Raw genomic sequence first — 21306 nt, forward strand, 5'->3', positions numbered from 1 at the left:
AAAAAGCTCTGCTGAAGCTCAGTATAGAAAAAAAATTAAATGCATAAAGTTTTCCAGGGAGAGTATTGAACAGCCACCTGAGCTGACAAGAAAGCAGAAGAGAATTTCTGGGAATAAACTTCATTTCAACTCTAATTAAAAAACCTTAATCGAAATGCACAATGCACATCCATTTGACTGTATCACATTTCTGAATGCAGATAAATAGCTACTGGCCAATTATCTGTAGAGCATGAGAATAGAACAACGGCTAGAAGGGGCAGCAAAGGTTACAGTCATTTCCATCAACTGCAATCTCAGTTTCACTTGGACATAAATGATGTCTGACTCATGGAAATATTAACTTCACTGTTTGTACTTATTCAGACACAGTAGTTTCCACTGTGTTCTGCGGTATTTGTAGAAAATGCCCACAGTGACTCCATCTTTATTTTCCATTTTTATATCATTATTCTCATTAGATGCTGATCTGCCTCTGCATAACCAGAGTGGAATTCATTAGAACTCTTGAACCAGGGACACACTTTAGCATATGACTTCAGATTATTTTTGCTTTTAACTAAGAAAATAGTTGTGTCAACACCACTGGGACACAGATGAGTTTTTACTGGATTTGTTGCCATTAACTGCTGTCAAGTGAATTTTGATGTATGGTAACCCTATGAATGAGAGACTTCCAAGTCTCCCTATCAACTGTCCTGCTCAGATCTTGCAGGCTCAGGGCCATGAGTTCCTTTATTGAATCTATCCATCTGTAACGCGGTCTTCTTCTTTCCCTACTGCCGTCTACTTTATCAAGAACTGCACAGGCCTGTGATGAAATTTTATGTAAGTGGATTTCTACTTAGATAATGGAAGTTTCCCTGCTCCTTCTCAGTGTGGACCTGGAAGCATCCCCAAATATGTTCTGAAGGTTCTACTAAACCAGTTCAGAGCAGATTTTAGATGAGAGTATATGCGAGGCTGAGGTGAATCTATGTATGCACCTTCAAGTTGCCTGTCAACTTGAAGTGACCATGTTAATTTCAGTGTTTTTAGCCATAATTTAGCCGGATCCTTCATCTGCAATATAGCCTGCAGCAGAGGAGAGAGGATATCTGATCCATCACTGGTGTCTGTTCTGCAGGCAGAAGACATCATTTTATCCATCTCCAAAGTCCATCCTCCAAGTCCGTCAGTCTGTTTTTGATAGAGACCAGCTAGGTGCCTCTGGAACTGACATTTTATATCAATAGTCTCCTTAGCCTGAATCCAGCTGCTAATCCCTTCTAGGGTAGACACATTTAATCAGTTGTTTGACATTAAGTCAATATTTGTACCAAGCTCATTAGCTCCATGGGTCCATTCTAGTTGGGGCTGGTATGGCATGCCATCCAATATTTCACAGATGAAAACAGGACACATATAGCCAGACAACATCAGATGACAAAAGTTATTAATGAAGAAAAACACACCAGCTAGGAGAGGCTATAGTAGTTTGCTTTTGCCTGAGCCTCCTGGAAATGTCAAGTCTCAGTCCCCATCTCCCTACTTACTGGGTTAACTGAGTGCAGACTCCTTCAGAATGAAGCACTTTGAACCCAGTCTGCAGAAATTAAAATAAGCTGAGGACAGAAGGGGTCAGTGGGAAGAGGAGAGAGAAACTGGAACATATTAAAAAGCAGTTGAAAAAATAGTGCAACAGAGGATTAACCAGGACTTCCCTGCCAAACTGTGACAGTTTGAGGGTATGAACTAGCAATTGAATTTTAGGCCCCTGCCTTTTTCCCCCTTAGCTTCAGAGATATGCTACAACAAAGTAACGCACATGTATACACACACAGGTATATATCTTGTTTTTTCGAAACAATCTGACCTCAAGGGGGTTGTAAGTTTCATATTTGTTGTTGTTTCAGTCTTACACTTTTCATCTTCCCAAGTCTATAATGTGTGGAAGATGTTTTTTATTGAGGCAACTCAGAGAGGGAGAGGGAGAGGGAGAGAGAGATTCTATGACCACTTATAGAAAGGATTTGCTGAGCCATCTCATTAATTATTGAAATAGGCCAGTAAATATGGAATTTCTTTGCTGCAGGATCTTTCCTAAAGGCAAGTCAGGCTATTGCCACCTATCTTTAGCTTTGACTCTGCCTTGAATAGACTTCTTACTAAAATTAGAACACTGGGGGTGGTGGGGTGGTGGAGAGAACTGTATCTAAGACAATTCTCTCATTTTAGGAATTGAGACCCCCACAAAAAAAGTTTTGCTGACCATATAGAAATCCCATCATACCTTTGCTCCCCTCACAACAGCATTTCTGCAGCGACTGCCATGAGATGGATCCAGAACTGATTCAGTGACTTCTTGGAAGAGAATGGTCTTGAACACCTGCCCTCCTCGACTAAGGGGAATACACTTATACCTAGGGGATGCCCCTTTTCTGGAAAGGCTCTTGTGCCAGGCAGAAATATAATGAGCATGAATTTGCTGTGATGGGGAACAGTTTTATCTGCTGCCTTTTGGACAATAATGAACAGCACCAGGACTAGGAAAGTAAGACTGTTTTTTACCCTCACTTTCTGCTGTCATAAAAATACTATTAACATGTTTACTGAATGTATAACAGGCAATTCCTCATTTATTTGGCTAGCAAAAAAAAAAAAAGTAGTTTGGGAAATCTGAAGGACCATGAAAATTTCACCTTGACCATTCCTGCCTGGCAGCAAAGCTGAAATATCTTGAAAGAGGTTTTTCTGAGAAAATTTTCTGAGAATTTTCCAACTATTCTATCACCTGTGACTTGTGTACTCTGCTTATGTTTTCCTGCTGGTTGCTGAAGGTCAGTGCTAGGAGGGATGAAACTATGGCAGGAAGATTAGCATGCAAGTGCTTTAGTGAATTTGTTTGGATATTTTTGAGAGGGAGGGGTTAGGGTATCTCAAGCAGATTTAAGGAGGATTACTTAGATTGGATGGAAGAAAATCCCATAGTCTGTCCACATGTAAAGCTGAAAATTGCTTTATGACATAATACTTTTTTGCATGAATTTGAAAGCAAACAAAACAACATAACAAAGCATGAGCAATATTAAAACCCAATCTCTAGCACAACTGCCTAGTTTTGGGCACTGCATGCCCTGAGCATAGCTGGCAGTGTAGCTTTAGGAAGCTTCACTTGAAAACATCTTCCTCGGTGTTCATTGTGAGCTCCATAGCATTTCAAATCTATCATAAGGTAACAGTGACATAACAAAAATCCTACGTTTCAGCATTGTAATGTGCTAAATGCACATTAAGAGAAGAAAAACAGAGTCATAAAAAAAAAGCTTTATCCATTTATTTCATTTATATGCTGCCTTTCTCGCAAAGTGGGATCTAAGATGATTTCCAAAACAGTGAATTAAAAATGTTTACAATAAAAATTTAAAACAATGTAAAATCCCCATGTTAAATACTGTACAATAATTTTAAAATCATACAAAAGTTAAAAACAAAACACACAGATAAATAGAAACCTTCCCTGCTTAACCGTTAAAAAAATGTATTTGCTTTGTGGTGAAATGAAACCAGGGAGGGGCCAGCCTAGCCTCCAAAGAAAGAGAGTCCCAAAAGGTGGGAGCAGCCACCAAGAAGGTGCTCTCTCCCATGCCCTCACCAAGCGAGAGGACTAAGCACTAAGGAAGACTTGCCCATAAAGGGAGGGTGACCAACATATCCCCCATATATAGCTCTAAATTTGCATGCACAGAATTGTATACAGAAATTGTTTACTTACCATAATGGTCCCCTGGCTACCCACCCACAGTAATGAACCAGAGAAACAGCCATAGCAGTAACCAGTTCTAACCATTTTCATCTCAAATAGCAGGTCTTTTTAAAGCGAATGGGTTGTAGTTTCCCAAAATATTGAAGACTCAAAATATTTTTCATTGCAACGAGGATAGCTCTCAAAAAATACTGCTGGGAAAGTCCATTTCTTCCTCTCCAAGTTACTGTGGAGAGTGCAACTAAGATGAGAGGGAACAAGGTTGCGAGAAGTGGTTCTTTGACCCTTCATGTTTTTGTTGTTGTTGATGATGATGATGATGATTGTGATGATAATGATGATGATGATCTGTGCCTTCCAGTCATTTCCAATTTATGGCGAACCTGCCATGGGGTTTTCTTGGCAAGTTTCATCAGAGTAGGATAGCCAGCCTCTGAGACTGAGACAGTAAGTTTCTATGACTGAACTGAGATTCAAACCCTGGTCTCCAGAGTCATAATCCAACACTCAAACCACTATGCCATGATGGCTCTTTGCCTTGTCTCTATTGCAGCATAGCCTGGCCATGGAGACGTTCATCATCCCAAAATGAAAAGAATAGAATGGGAGTGGAGTGGAGTGGGGGCATGAGTGCAGGAAGCCATTGTGTGCCTGATTTATAATGTATTTGCCCTTTTCTTTAAACCCACACTTCATGTGCCTTGACAACTCAGCTAGATTGCAAAATGCAGATACCTCAGTAGAAATCACATGCAATGCCTCCATCATTTGTAAGTATCATCCATATGTTAGTCAGGCAAGAAGTCATATGTTGTGGGAGGCAGACAGGTAAAGCATTGTGTGGAACTGAACTGATATGGTAGGAATACAGAAAGCTCTCTTGTTCTGAATTAGACTCTCTCATTTCCCTTGTCCAGTGCTGTGATTATTAACTGGGTCTGGCCCTCCAGGGTTTTCAGGCAGGAATCTTCCCCAGTCTTATCTGGGGATACTGATAGGGATTGAACCTGGGAACTTCTGCATGCAAAGCAGGTGTACTTTCACAGAGCTAGGACCTTTCCCAAAATAAAAGTGCATTACAAAGAATCAATGGATGTATCAAGGATACTCCTTAGCACCATTCTCCCAAAGCTGTTCTGGCCAAGTTGAGTGAGACAGTTCAGTGCATACTGATCTGGAAGTTAATTTTTGCTTAATACAATGGGATGTGCTGAATACAAGAGTGGACATGATTGGATGTGTGGAGTTCGGAAATACTGAGCTAAGCGGCACTGACAAACTGCAGTCAACCAACAGCCTATATTATAAACAGCTTGAAAGTGTGCTTATTTAACATATGGGAATCAAAATAGTTATAAAACTGTTTTTGATATATAGGCGGGGGAAGTGCACTGAGAGCAGCATCTTAGTGTGATCTATTAAGGAAGGAAAAGTCAGATTCCACATTTATGTCTTTTCTTTCTTTATCTTCCCTCCTCATTCATCAGCGTTGGTTCCCAAGGTCATCTGGCTGCCTCATATTAGAGACAGTGCAATGGGAAAGACAGGTCTTTAGTTTAATCCTGTCATGTTATTTGTAGCTCTATGTGAGGATGCTTATGTGGGTCCAATAAAAAGTCAGTGCATAAGAACATGGGTGAGACTTTACAAGGGATCCAGGACCTGTAGCAGCCCCATTTCCCATCAGTCCTTGGCCACTAGGGCACACCCGCCCCATTTTCTGAAGCTAGAAGTGAGCAGATGGTTATGATTTGGAAAGAAAATGCTATCCTGACCACATATTTTTAAAGTGCACTCTTGGATGTTTTAGGATAATTTTTTTTCCAGTGATGACAAGATCTCAGGGCTCAATGGGTCAGACTACAGAGTATATGTTATCCATATTATTTCACACATTTCCCTTATATCCTGCTGTTTTTCTGTGAGCCTTGACTTGTTGTTGTTGCATACCTTCAAATCATTTCTGACTTATAGCAATACTAAGGCAACCGTATCATGGAGTTTTCTCAGCAAGATTTGTTCAGAGGGGGTTGTCTTTGCATTCCTGTGAGAATGAGAGAGTATGACTTGCCCAAATGGGTCTCTATGGCCAGGCAGGGATCGGAACCCTGCTCTCCCAGAGTCCTAATCCAGTACTCAAACCACTACACCACACTGCCTTACAGATAACTTGTATGGCCAAGCCCCTGCATTTTAGTTAACGGAGTTGCTTCCTGAGCCCTTGAACCACTCATGATTTCTTCTAAAGAGGTTTTGTTTGCATCTTGGCAGTTCCTTCTGTAGCCAAAAGGGCTTTGTTTATTTCATTTAGGATATCCTGAAGGGAGCCAGCATGGAGTACTGGTTGGAGCATTGGACTATGACTCTGGAGATCAGGGTTCAAATCCTGGCTTGGCCATGAAACCCACTGGGTGACCTTAGGCAAGTCACACATCCTCAGCCACAGGGGGAAGCAATGGCAAACCTCCCTTGAACAAATCTTGTCAGTAAAACCCCATGACAGGATTGCCGTAAATTGGAAATATCTTGATGGCACACAACAACAAATACAACAACAATACAGCCTCAAAGGATATCTTGAATCCCTCCCATTGAATATGAAAATGCTCAGTATACACCTCTGTGACACAGACCTTCCTAAAGGCTACTGGGCATTAAAATAAAGATAGATAGTTCAGTATTTTGGAGACTGCAGAGACATAGCCATGTGACTCTGGAATATCAGAGGGCCCATACAGACAGACCAAAATAAAGCTGTTTTGGGTCACTTTGGAAGTATGCCGTTTAAATGATGCATGCATCTTAAGAGGCCAGAAGCTGCACCAAACCTGCACTCCAATCCTTAGGATTAGAGTGTGGCTGTGGTGCGGCTTGTGGCCTCTTAGGACATCATTTAAACAGCATACTTCCAATGTGACCCAAAGCAGCTTTATTTTGACATGTCTGTACAGGCTCAGACTCTGCAAAGGGATCTTGTAGCACCTTTGAGACTAAGTGAACAATGTTGTAGCATAAGCTTTGGTAGACTTGGTCTACTTCCTCAGATGTATGAAATGAAGTGGCCTTAGGCAACATCTTTCCTCATGTCTTTGCCCCTCAGTGACCACAGTTAATACTGAACTTGCCACCTGTTTATCTTTTCTACAGCTATTCATACAGTCTGATTATAAATGTCCCTCCTGGGCACCAGTTCACTCCATACATCTGAGGAAGCAGACCAAGTGTACAAAATCTTATGCTGCAACTTCTTCTGCACAGTTAATCTCAAAGATGCTACAAGTTTCTTTTGCATACCAATTTTTTTCCTACATATTTTAACCAAATTTGGGCGGGGGGGGGGAACTTGAGAGTTTTTAAAAATGGATGTGGAAAACAGAGAAATATACACATAAACTCATCCAATGGGACCCTAACAATGGATGCAAGTTACAGGAAATGAGATTCCACCTTAACATTAGGAGGAAGTTTCTGACAGTGAGGGCTGTTCGACAGTGGAACACACTTCCTTGGAGAGTGGTGGAGTCTCCTTCCTTAGAAGTCTTTAAACAGAGGCTCGATGGCCATCTGTCGGATATGCTTTGATTGAGAGTTCCTGCATGGCAGAAGGAGGGTTGGACTGGATGACCCTTGTGATCTCTTCCAATTCTGTGATTCTATGATTCTCTGATCAGGCCTAGTCTGCGTAGCTCTTAGTCTGGGTTTGAATTCAATTGTTCATTTTGTTGCTGTAATAGGGTTGTCACCTCTTGGTAGGGACAGATGCAGGCTCCTTATTTCTAAAAGTTCCTTGGAAACAGTTGCACCTTTATAAACTGATCAGTGCAAACATGTTATAATTTTATGGAACAAATTCTGTCACTAGGAATTTATCCAAATTCACAGTGTTACTCATTTCAGTTTTGGGAAAATGGGATTGTAGTAAAAAAGAATGTGGGAGAAAACAATCCTGACACGTTCTTCTTTCCCTGCATTAGAGTGTTCCTTCTTCATTTTCCCCACATACTTTATTGACAAGACTGATGTCACCCATTTCCATGTGTCCTACAAATTTGAACCATACTGCAGATCCGTACCCACTCTTGTCACCAGCTGTTCTTGGTGATATTATTGTGTGGAGCTCCTTATGAGCATTTATTTATTTTATTTTTTTGTTTGGAAACCCAGCTTCTTGGGTACAGGAAAAGCATTCAGAGTGTGTCATTCACTCCAGCCTTTTCTTCTTTGTCACATCAGCCCCCCCACACGCAATGCTTTAAAGCATGTATATGCAAGTAGAACAAAGCAAGTGAGGCTTTTTCCCTAGTTTGCTCAGTCTTGTTTGCTGGTGCAGTCTATTTATATCTCAGACTCTCTCCCCTCACTCCCCACCTTACTCTCTGATTTCTTTTCCCACTCCTCCCAACAATTCCCCTATTAGAAAGCCATCCTGTTCAGATAGATAGGTAGGTAGGTAGGTAGACAGACAGACAGACAGACAGACAGACAGAGGATAATGTGATGCAGCAGTTTTAAAGAAGGTTATCTCTTGATTGAGTTGCTGGGTGTAGAGGGTTGCTGGAATTTGTTTGCAAGTCAAATTTAACCCTGCTGCTTAAAAGATGATGTTGATGAACTGTGTTGTTAGCCTGATAAATTCAAAACTAATCAGAAACTAGAGGACAACAGCCTGTAAGGAAGATTTTAAAAAGGGGTATTTAACCATATATCCACTTTTTTTCACCAACCCTTCATGTCACTATGGGACCCAAGTTTGTTCAAAACGTAGCAAAAAGTTCAGAGCTTTTGACTGAGACTTGGGAGAATAAAGGTACATCTACACTGTAGAAATAATGCAGTTTGATACTATTTTAACTTTCATGGCTCCATCCTACAGAATCCTGGGGTTTGTAGTTTTGTGAGGGACCAGAACTCTTTGGAAGAGAAGGTTAAAGACCTTGTAGCACTACAGATCCCAGAATTCCATAGGCTGGAGTTACAGCACTTGAAAATTGTGTCAAGGTGTATTATTTCTACAGTGTATATTGCACCCTCAGATTCAGTGAGTTTGGGTGAGTTTGTGTCTGTTTCTCTCTTCCTCCCTGACCTACCTGCCAGAGTTATTGTCCTGAGGATGAAGCAGAAGGAAGAGTCACACATGGTTCTGTGAGCTCATGGGAGGCAAGATATAATTGGAACGAATTATGAATAAATAAATGGGGCTCTTCCAATACATACAGATATAATATTTCCAACCCAGGGGCTTCCACTTGAAAAAAAATGAAAATGAAAAATGTAAAAACCTATTAGCACACAAGAAGCCATCCTTTCCATTTTATTATCTTTCCACATGCCTAATTTGCACTGCAGTTGCAAATTAGCATCCGGGCTATACAGCTTCAGAGGGATGGTGAAGTCAGACATTGCTGAATGCTCCTTAGACATCTCATTTGCCACTTTATGGAAAAACAGAGGAAGCTTAGTCTCTAGTGCCCTCAGCTTCCTCTGATTTCTACAGCTGCCCCTTGGGGACAAAAAGCATTCCCTGGAAAATGCTGTGTAGCTTGCACACTTTTCTCCCAGTAGCAGCATTACTTTAATGAGCATCCCTTGAAAAGGACAATGATCTGTTCTAGTCACATTCCACTATCATTTGGCTAACATTCCAGTAGCCTTTGGCTCATTAATTCGATAGCTCACTCTGAAGCTCAGAAAATGGTGATATATAATAGAACAAATGCACATGCGCTGAGAGTTACCATATTTTACTGTAATCTATTTACTGTCCTGTGGATGGTTGCTACAGATATCTATCTGAAGCTTATCGGGGCTATCAGAAGCACTCAGTTTCACCAAATGAGATTGGTGGTGGCATACAAGCAGGCTCTCTAGAGAAAAATGTATCAAATCTAAGACTAAAGCCAGAAAGAAGGGATAATTTTCATGCTTTATAAATACTTAAGGATCTACTGACCTGGGGAAAGTGACTGTATTTTACTCTTACACTAACAATTACATGTATATTTATTTAGGAGTCATTTACTTGGGTATCAAAATTCACCACTGGAAGTCCAGTTGTGATAGCTAGTAGTACATGAGGGAATCTCCCCCGCTATAGGGTGGCTCACTTTTTCAGCAAACCCACTCAGTCCCAAATGGGAGGCATTTGTTTTATAGTTTTCTTTTAAATCTTTGCCTGCTCACAGAGCTTGAAGGTAGTGGACTCATCTTACAATAAATCATGCCAGCCCATTTAAGGGCAATGACATGTCAACAACATCTATTTCCTTGTCAGGACTACATCCCCTTACACAAACGATTGAAAAACACATCTCCTGTAGCAAATATCCTGTCAGAATTCCACAGGGAAACATTGCATGGTCCACAATACACTTAGTTCTTCCTCTAAACAAGAGGAGGAGATTTTTTTTTCTATTAGCATTTTCAGGGGGTGCTAGAAGAAACTAATCCATTTATCCAGATCATAATCAAGCTGCTTCAAATACCTTATGTCCAACAAAGCCTTTTAAAAGTCTATGAAGCTAGTAGAGAATGTGACTTAATTACTATGAATATTGATTTGCATCCCTGTATGGTAGAGAAGGTGTCATCACATCCAAAGACACCTAAGCCAAGGCACATATTACAAAGTTTTCACTGCAGACTCTTGCTAATTAACTGAGATGGCTGAAAATGCTTAATTCTCTGCCTTTGGGGACCTAAAAAGAGTGTGTGTGTGTGTGTGTGTGTGTGTGTGTGTGTGTGTGTGTTTTAAGAGTCTGTATTCAGAAATCAACCTATTGAGAAATGAGCAAAGATGAGACAAGTGTTACTCAATAACCAGGAGTTGTTCTTTGTTGCCTTCAGCTTGTCTTTATTCCTTTTAGCTGACTGGCAAAAATTCTGGCTGAAATGAGTCACTGTGTAAAGTTATCCTGGTAAAATCTCTGTATATAATTGGGTAAAGATATCAGAATCTGGCAAACATGGTGTTGGGGAGAAGTAAAGATCTTTCTTTGTTGTGTGACAACCAGCCCAAGGCTTTTTGTTGCTTGAGGCAAAAGATAAGATGGCACTCTCCCATTCTACTTACAGAAGCCACGTGGTTGCCGTTGTGTGCCTTCAAGTCCTTTCTGATTTATGGTGACCTAAAGGTGACCCTATCACAGGTTTACCATGGCTAGTTTTGTTCAGTGGTGGGTTGCCATTGCCTTTCTCTGAAGCTGAGAGAGTAGGACTTTCTCAAGGACGTTCAGTGATTTTCCATGGCTGATTCAAACCCTCGTGTTCTGGAGTCCTACTCCAGCACTCAGAACACTACATACCAGCTAGTTTGGCAATCATATCTTACCTCAGCACAGGTAAAGAGAGAGCATCTTCCACCTCAACCAAGGACATCAGGCTGACTTCAGTTATCTAAATCACAGTGTTTCAGCAGAGAGCAACAGGCAGAAGCAGCCAGTGCTCTCCATCAACAAAAAACAGCAACCACCAACTGAGTTGACTGTCTCCCTTGGCCTGGTAGCCAGATGGGCCACCACATAGAAAACGTACAAAGAAGTCTTGTGTCACTTAACATGATACTAGACAAAGCAAAATCTTTCAGGATGTTGTTGAATTACCATTCCAAGCAATCCTCCTCATCATCTGTGCTCTATTGGACTAATGTTCAATAACATCTGAAAAGCTACAATTTGCCCACAACCAGCCTAACACAACAGTATGGGATAATTGTGTCTGATTTGGATTTTACCTTAAAAGTAACTATCACTTTAACTAGTTACAGTGGTGAATGTACATTGTAAACCACAGATTTACATATCTGATACACCAGACGATCATCATTTTAAAGATAGGAACAGATTAATCTGTTTCATTTTCTACAATGTTAATTTCCTCCTCCTTGCCTCCTCCTCTTATTCTTTGAAGTACAAGCTAATTCCAGCCTATTTCTGAATCATTTCATCGACTATTATTTTTGCGCCAATTCAGACACATTTGTATGCAGTTTGTTTTTTATGCAGAAACATCAGCATATATTTTAAGGATATATATCAGCATATATATTAAGGAGCCCAGGTGGCGCATTGGTTAAATGCCAGTACCGAAGCCACTCACAGCCACAAGATTATGAGTTTGATCCTGTAGGGCTCCAGGGTTCACTCCACCTTCCATCCTTTTGTAGGTCAGTAAAATGAGCACCCAGTTTGATGGGGGCAATTGGCTTACACATTGTAAACCGCTTAGGAAGTACTAGTTCACTGATAAGCAGAATATAAATGTGCTTGCTATTGCTATTTTTGTACACATTTCCTGAAAGCAAATTCCACTAGAAGCTGCTGTTTCCTCTTCCTTCATTTAAATATTTTAACATGCACTTTTTATTTGAGAATTGTGCTGCAAAATGCAGAGAAGTACAAAATAACAATAGGATAATTGCGTTTGAGTTCACATATTTGTTTAGGAAGTGTGAATTAGATTAGTTCACATTAAAATGCAAACCAAATGGGCTTCTTTTCCCTGTCCTATTTATAGCTCTCACACTCAGATATGTATATGACCAATTCCCACAGTTCATTTGTCGGTGCATAGAGGAAAGGCAGCAATGACTCTTTAGGCCTGTTACAGACAGCCAAAATAAAGCTGCTTCGAGTCACAGTGGAGGTATGGTGTTTCAATGATGCATACGTCCTAAGAGTCCAGAAGCCACACCAAAGCCACACTCCAGTCCTTAGGACTGGAGCATGGCTTTGGTGCGACTTCTGGACTCTTAGGACGCATGCATCATTGAAACACCATACCTCCACTGTGACTCGAAGCAGCTTTATTTTGGCTGTCTGTAACAGGCCTCTAGTCAGCAAAATGAACATCAGTAAATGGATTCTATATTGTTTGTCTAGCATGGAGTTGTTCTCCTGAAGACAAAGAGAGTAACTTTTATTGTTGTTGCTTTCTTCATACGTATTTAGGAAGTAAAGCATAACAGCTATTAACCAGTGTCAGCTAATGGCTTCCATGTCATGGGAATGGTGAATCTGCTCCAGGTTTTAATCAGCACTTTAAAGGAATAATCCACAGTGCTGAAACCTATTCCCCTCAAGAGAATTCAGCTTTTGGGAGATCCAGCAGCTTGGATTGTTCCTTTAAAGTTTATCTGTAAGCTCAGAATGGGATCTCCATTCTACTCACTGCCATTGCTATTTGCCCAAACAAGGATCTTATTCAAACTTTTCTTAATGGAAGGATCTTAACAATAGCAATCTCCTAAGAAAAATGCTCAAAAAAGAAAGGAGGTACTCTGTATTGATCAGAACATGGCTTATTTAAGTTGTTTCCTGTGCCGGGGGGGGGGGGGGGGGGGAGGATATATAACCCCAGAGTGACTGGTTGTATAAACCTATTGGTTACCTTTTTTTACAACTCTACATTAAGGTTAACATAAGTATTGCTTTACATATTAGTTATTACTGCCAATTACTAAGCTCATACTGTAGAAGCAAAAGAAAGGTGAAAATGTTATATTAGGTGTTTCCACAGAATCTTGGCTTTCTTTTTTTAAAAGCCAGCTATTAGTTCTCCTGATTAATTTTCTAGCTTCTAGAATCACAACTTAATAAATTCTTGCCCTTCTTAATATATTATATAAAAGAGCTGAGGTATTATACAAATTTATTCCTTACGCAGTAGCAGAATTCAGATTTTCTTGGTGCAGTTTTCATTTTTGGTATACAGCTTTTTCAGACCCAGGCTAAAGAGAAGGACAAAAGTATCAACATCAGCATATAACATAATCAGTTGCAAATGTCTTTTTATACTGAACTTAGCCAATTGAATATGAAAAAATAAATAATTCAGGGGGGAGCGTTTTGATAATAAGCAGAAAATGTCACTTTCATGTATGATAACAACCTTCAATTTGTGTCAGTACCTTTATTACTAGTTGAATTTGTTGCTTTCTGGCAGTGCTTTGTGATGAAAATGATCATTAAAGGTTTATTCTGAGCATCTCCCCCAGACCTTTAAATAGCCTCAAAACACTCTTTCAATTTGATGCAAATCAGAGGACACACAAATAATGATATTCACTTCATTTCAGGCTGTCAGGCTAAGATGAACGAGATCTATGGTTGCTGAAAAGAATTTCATGGCTCAGTTATCTTTCTGAGTTGTGAATCCACCCCTTCATTATCATATCATATTCACACACAGAAAAAAGGAGTGTGTGTGTGTGTTTGCCAGTTACAGACAAATAGGGCTATGCAATCAGTCCCTTAAAACATGTTTTTAATGTTCTTTAAAGCAAACAGCTTCATACTGAACAAACAGTGTCTAAGCGGTTTACAACTGTAAGCTAATTGCCCCCAGCAAGCTGGGTACTCAGTTTAGTGACCTTGAAAGGATGCAAGCCTGAGTCAAGCTTGAGCCCTTTTGCTCGTATTGAACTTGCAACCTTATGGTCTTTGAGTGAATGGCTGCAGTACAGTCATTTAACCACTGTGCCACCAGGGCTCCTTACTGTGAGGTTCCATAAACAGAAGATGGAAGCTGTTCTACTTTGTCTGTGGGAAGGGTCACATAAGAACCCTGTGCATATTAAAAGAAATAGCATACTGATCCATGTTGGTGTACATTAAAAAGCCCTATAGCAAAGCTGTACAAATGCTTGGTCTCCCTTTAAAATCTCAGTGCATGGTGCATCCCAAACAGGCTTGCTTATTGGATTTATTGGATTTATATTCCACTTTTCTTCCAGTAAATGTAATAGACCCTGTTTCCCTGAAAATAAGACATACCCATAAAATAAGCCGTAGCAGGATTTCTAAACATTTGCGTAATATAAGCCATACCATGAAAATAAGACATAGTGATAGGTGTGGCTATGCAGTGTATCGGCATGGAGCGGTAAAGAAGACGGGCAGCCCTTCTCATCTGCCCCATTGTTGAAATAAGACATCCCCTGAAAATAAGCCATGTGTGTCTTCTTGAAGAAAAATAAATATAAGACAGTGTCTTATTTTCAGGGAAACGAGGTATAAGAGCATGTTATTTGTAGCATTTTGCTGATGGAGACAAGTGTGTCAACCAGTTCTGGATGGGGTTACACTTCCCCTGAAAGACTGTGTTGACAGCTTTGGGGTGCTTCTGGAGCCGTTGCTCCAAATGACAGCTCAGATAAACACAACAACCAGGAGTGCTTTGGCTGTTACACTAGCCCCTACCTAGAGCTGGAGGACTAAAAGGTGGTATTGCACACACTGGTAACCTCAAGGCTGGACTGTTGTAATGCACTGTACATTGGATTATCTCTGTACCAAATTCGGAAACTTCTGTTAGATCAAAACATGGTGTCCAGATTAACTATTAGGGCATCCAGGCGTGATCATATTACACCAATATTCAAATTATTCCACTGTTTGCCAGTTAGTTTCTGAGCAGGATACAAAGTGTTGGTTATTATCTTTAAAGCCCTACATGGTTTGGGTCCAAGTTACCTACAGGATCACTTCCTCCCATATAATCCGCCCCATGCACTCAAGTACTTTGGCAAATGTTTAGCCTAATCAATCAGGGCTATGTTGGCAACTGTCAGCCACAGGACTTTTTCTCAGCCACTCCTAGACTGTGGAATGATTGGCCAGAAGAGATTGAACAGCTGAATACACTGCCCAAAATTAAAACAGCATTGAAGACCAGTCTCTTCTGGCAGGCTTATCCAGATCATTTTTAAATTATAAATTTTAAATGATGAAGTTTAAATGTGGATTTTAAAAATACGTATACATTTTATTTGTACTTTTAACATGATGTGTGCTTTAACTTATGTTGTTTGTCAGTATTGACTGTCCAGATTGTCAGGGGACCGCAGGTTTTCAAATGGGAATCTTTCTGAATCCTGTTAGGAGATGTCAGGGAGTTGTTCTTCTTCAGGAAGACCTTGTGCTTTGCTGCTGAAATAGTGAAATGAACTATTTGCTTATAGAAAATCTACCATGTCTATGGATGCTGCTTATGAGAGTAACTCAACATTTTCACTGCATCATTATACTAGGCTGTTTGTAAATAATACATGGTCTGTACGTCGGTGGAAGAAGCACACATTTTTCTCCATGCTGTAGAAATAACAGGACTGCCTTCTGAACATTTATCTGAGTATGATCCTTTCAGAAAGATAAAAGGAACTTTATGGGGGAAAAAGAAAACATCTATACCATCATGTTCCGTTCTGTTTCCCTCTATTCTCTCTTCTCCCATTTCTTATTTTTATCTTGTCTCCTTCCCCTCCCTTTAACCTCATGCTGATTTGTTTAGAGTTAGTGACAGTACTTGTATTGCAACACCCGGGGAGCTGCATTAGAGGAGAAACGGCTAGCACATGTTATTGGTACAGCCCTAATTGTATCCAACTGAACAGGCTTAATTATAATAACATGATGGCTAACCACTACCTCTCAGATAAGAGATAACACACCTCTGAATACCAATACCAGTCATGGGGGAACAACAGCAAGCAGGGATATTGTTCTAATGTGTTGATTATTCTCTTCCCATGATTATCTGTGCCCAGGCTGCTGGACTGTAGTCTGGCTGATGGGCTGCCTTGCCTTGCCTTGCCTTGCCTTGCTCTCCCCTCCCCTCCCCACAGTCTCTAGCAGATGAACTGGTGCTCTTGGATACGCAGAGTCTGGACCATATCCTGTTGCTGCCGTCAAGGGTTTAGCTATGGTAGGGACGGTACAGAGCACCAAAAAGAGGTGCCTCCCCGGCGCCTCTCTTTGCTCCACAGGAGCGCCGCAGCAACCAAATTTTGCAGCGCTGCTGCGGAGCAAAAAAAAAAAAAAAGAAGTGCCCAGAAGCAGCTCCCTTTTGCAGCACAGCTGCAATGCCGCAAAGCGCCAGAGATAGTGTGGTGACATCGGAGCTGTGCCACACCGTTTGGACGTGGCACAGCCACGACGGCATCACTGCATGCACCATCTGTACGGCGCTGCACAGCTCCGACACGTCCATGATGTGCTAGGGTTGCAGGGTGTGTGTACGCCCCATCCCCGAACAACCCTAGCACATAATGAACACACCACAAAGGGCTCGTCTGTACCGGGCCATAGAGAAGGGAATGAGGGCATTGCCCCCAAATTAGAATTCTGCCTCCCCATGAAATTTTCCTTCCGTTCCCCAAATATCTAGCATTGCTGAGAATTAACCATCGAAAATGTGTCACAACTAGAGCTCTTAAATTTGCTGTGTTCGCATTTCCTTGATAACTTTGCCTGCTCCCTTTCTTTGGGTACCCTCATTGTATTTCTAAATACTCAACTGAAGTTTTAAGTTACTATAATGCTAGAAAAAAGGGGGACTGAATGGAAATCTCCTAGGTGCACTTGATCACTATAACTACACCAGCTTAGGTGTGTTAGCAGACGGAAAAATGACTGTGGGTGCAAGTGCATGTGAAGGAAGTCAGGTTGTGAAGAAATAGGGTGCCAGGTGTTTTCTGCCTTCCCTTGCCACGGCTGTATAATTCTCAGGTGAATATAATCATTTGTTTAAGGCAAGAAAAAGGCCTCTTGTGTTTGCTTCTCTTAAGTTCAGATCAGCAAACTTTCAGGTCAGCAACACAGGCAAACTATTATGATGCTGGTAGTGCCACATCATATTGTGGGGGCAGCAGCAAATATATACAACTGAAAACGGACAATACTTAATATTGCTTGACCTGCTCCTTGACATGTTTCAATTTTGTTCCCATAAAACAAAAACAAACCAAGGTTTCCCATAGTCCCTAAATGTTTAATGTCTCTTTCCCCAAAGTAATTTACAATGAGTGATTTTGGCATTGCTAAAGTTTGTAAAGAATTTGTGAAGCATGCATTAAAATATAAATCAAATTGCCCATCAAGCATTAAGGAGTTTCAGATCCTCAAAGCTGACTTGAGTTGCATTGAAGTGGTTTTGAGACAGAGCCAGGAACAGTCACATTACCTTACTGGATGAAAAATATTTCCAGAATACTCATGGGCATTCAGGATGGTGTTGTGTATCACCAAAGGCAGCCCAGAACACATTTTCTTTCCTTGTTTCTTCCTCAATAAAAGCTTGTGGGGTGAAGACTGGCTGTTGTCCCAATACATACCAGGGGTATGTTCCACTCAATAGAGTTTTGACAAGTTACTTTTTAACTATGATGTCCAATACACACATACACTGCTAGCAAGACTAGTGATGTAACTAAAGGGGGAAGGATTTTTAAAAAGAATAGGATGAATATGTCCTCTTTTATCATCTTTTTTGGTGAGATGCAAGTGGCCACCTTATAGAACCACATTCATGAAGATAAGGTGACATATCTCAAAGTCAGGGCAAATGCATTATATTCATCAGGACTCAAGTTCAATTTTAGGGACCTAGAATTAAATGGTTCTTCATCTGACTGGTACTGCTAGTGATGGTCTGATAGAGCAGATTCTGTACAGTCAAAAGAAATGAAGAAAAGGTGAATGGTATCTGCACCTGTTAGTTCTTTCCTAGATTACCTAAATATATCTCTTGACTCCAAGGCCATAAACTGTTCCCTACATCTGTGTATGTGACTTTTATTTTTTGTTGCATTCTGCCATTCTGATTCTTTCACTTGAAGATATACCTGAGCTGAGCCTGTTCTCTAAGCCTTGACTATCTCCAGAAAAACATTTGCTGAGAGGCAGGCAAGTAGGTCATGTATTTTGCCTAGAGTGCATGTCTCATAATGGTGGGTGTTGTCATCTTGAATGATATCAGTTCTCAAGTGTACCATTTCTTACAGTGATGCTTCTCAGGCAGGTTGAAAAAGTACCTCTCTTCTCTCCTGTGTTCAGGGTCTGTTTAGTTGCATAAGGTGAAAGAAATAACGCTACTTCCAACAAGGAAGCTCCCAGCTTTATATTTAATTGAGCATAAGTAATGTGTCTGCTAAAAGGACACCACAGATAGTATGAATATAACAATGCACAAGTTTTCCAACTTTTAGAACAAAAATCTCCCCATAGCATCATATAAGAATGCAAACAGTAGAAACATATACCATTTGGGGGAGAAACCCTAAAAACAAAAAATACACGAAGCAAGAGCCACAGTGCAAAACCAGCCACTCAAGAAAAGACAAGACAGCTTTGCTGTTCAGCAGTTCTAGTGGTGGAAAATGCAGATCTTTTGTGCATTCATATTGGCACATACAGGTCTACTCAAACTCTGATTACCAAGATGAAGACAGATAATAACAACATCTCTATAGAAGAGAAGAAAAAATGTGAGCCTCTTGAGGATGAGAGAAAAAATTATTCAGCTTGCTTTCAAGGCAAAATGACTAAATTTGCACTTCCTGAACATAAACATGAACCAAAATGCATTTAGATCTTGAATTCCATATCTTGTGACATTTGTAATGCAGTTTTTGTGTGAGTGTTTCCAAATAAATAAATTTAGGAGAAAAGTGCATTTTTAATTTTTAAAAAAATAATTTAAAATTAAAATTAAAATTACTGTAATTAAATTTAAATTAATTTTTAATTTAAAAAGTGATATAAACATTGGTATGGTCAAGTAAAATGTAAAGCAGATGCTAATGCGGAATGGGGCGGAATGAGTTTGACAGTCTAAAAATAAGGACATGGGCAGAATAGAGGTTGACAGTGATTCCTTTGCTTAATACTGTCAGATTCCTTAGCTTAATACTGATCAGACTAATGAAACATAGAATGTCTAACCATACTGTAGCTTCTAAAGGGCCAGCCACTATTTTTCAAAGTCAGGAAGCTTCCGACTTAAAAAATTGGCCATCTGAGCATGGCTTCGACCCAGGGTATATCTGGTCGGTGGCATCCTGTCTAGATTAGTGGCGATTTAGCTATGATAACATCCGGGGGCAGTCCGGATCCAGAACTGAAGCTAGAAGAGGTAAGCCTGCTTATTTGCCCAAGTGATAAGCTCCCTAGTCTCTCATCTTTGCAGATTCACCTTTTCTTTGAGTTCTGATACTTCTGGCCAGAGTCTGCTCAGCTTACAAATTCTGGGTACGTTCTTCTGAGGATCTGTACAGTTGGCCCTTCTCATATGCGGATTTTTTATACACGGATTCAAGCATTCACGTTTGAAAATGTTCAAAAAAAGAATACATTTCAAATGTAATTTTCCATTTTTTATATGGGACACCATATTGCTATGCCATTATATTTAATGGGACTTGAACATCCACAAATTTTCTTATCCATGGGGGATCTTGGAACCAAACCTCAGCATATAACAAGGGTCCACTGTACTTGATATGCCCAGGCATCTGGAGCAGGCTTCTGGAAATGCCTCTTTTGGCAAATGTGTGAAAATGTGTTGTCCTAATGGAATTATGACACCCTTATCTTGTGGTCTTGTAATGATATCACTAGGATGTTGTAAGAATTCTGGGCAAAGGCTCCTGTGATATGCCAGAGGATTCAGCCCATATAGCATGCAGCATTGGGGATTGCTGATATTTAATGGTGACTTAAACTCTGGCAGGTTTCCTGAGACAGTTAGAACTACTCTGTCTCTCATCCAAAAGAAAGAAAGTAAGTTTTTAGGAATGACTCATATAACAAGGCCTGGGAGGGGTTCTCTCAGCCTGTTCATAGTTTCAGATAAAATGCTCAGCAGGCAGAGAAATAAAGACTTTCAAGTTTAAAAAAGAAAGTGGTATTGAGTTGCAGAGATGTTCAGATAATGGCAAAAGTTGAACAGTACTGTAACTGCTTGTCTTTCACAGAAGGGTAGCTGCATTCATCTGTTCCTGCAAAGGTGAAGTTCTTATCACAACTGGCAGAGTGGACTCTGTCCTACAAAACATCCAGCCACAATAAATTAGCTTGTGTCCAGGGAGTCTCAGCACTCTTTTGAGTGTGCTGGGAGTGAGGCCTCAGCTTGCTTTGGTAAGACAAACAGAAGTGCACTACAATGTAGCAACCTCCCCAAACTAGCTATGGGTCACCTGTTATTGTTGCACTTGGTTGTGTGGACTTTGGGAACTACATTTCCTTTGTCTCTGACCTAGGAAGGAAAGTTGCCTTTTCTTGAGAGCAGAGATAAAGGAGATCAGAGAAAAAGAAGAAAATGATAGCCTGGAATCAGGTTTGTGTAAGCTAGTGAAGCACAAAGCTGGAGCAGAAGATTCTAATTTGGGTTTGGGAAACAAAGGCTCTTAAACAGCTTTTGTGTACAAATGTACACTAAATGTACAAGAGCATAGTTTATGTCATCCCACAATTGCACAACCAATTGTAACATGGGTGGTATGTCCTTGATCTCACTCAATGTGATAATATAAACACATTGCCATATTTAAAAATAAAACATAGAAAAAGCAGTAAGAATATATAGACAAACATTCTAGAACTGAAAATAGCACTGCTAATGTCAGTTGCTGTTCTGTTCCTGGGAGAGATCAAATGAAAAAAGCAACCATAATAAATAGGAAGAAGGGAGATGCAGGAGTAGAAGTCCAGTCCTATCATTAGACAGACTGAGGCAACCATATCAAGTTTCCTTCTGAGACCCTTTGACCCTTCCCCTTAAGATTTTAC

At 40.4% G+C, this 21306-nt stretch overlaps 1 protein-coding gene and 1 long non-coding RNA gene across 11 annotated transcripts in view; one reads left to right on the forward strand and one right to left on the reverse strand.

Annotated features, from left to right (window-relative positions):
* Positions 1-21306, forward strand: part of KCNH7 (potassium voltage-gated channel subfamily H member 7) — a 395432-nt gene that overhangs the window by 101703 nt on the left and 272423 nt on the right. The window lies entirely within an intron of this gene.
* Positions 1-21306, reverse strand: part of LOC121918710 — an 80459-nt gene that overhangs the window by 16438 nt on the left and 42715 nt on the right. Inside the window, exon 2 of the long non-coding RNA XR_006101284.1 lies at positions 13402-13469. This is a non-coding gene — a long non-coding RNA (uncharacterized LOC121918710). The remainder of the gene's footprint in view (positions 1-13401; positions 13470-21306) is intronic.

This window comes from Sceloporus undulatus, chromosome 1 (assembly GCF_019175285.1).
Source record: "Sceloporus undulatus isolate JIND9_A2432 ecotype Alabama chromosome 1, SceUnd_v1.1, whole genome shotgun sequence".
Taxonomy (NCBI): Eukaryota; Metazoa; Chordata; class Lepidosauria; order Squamata; family Phrynosomatidae; genus Sceloporus; species Sceloporus undulatus.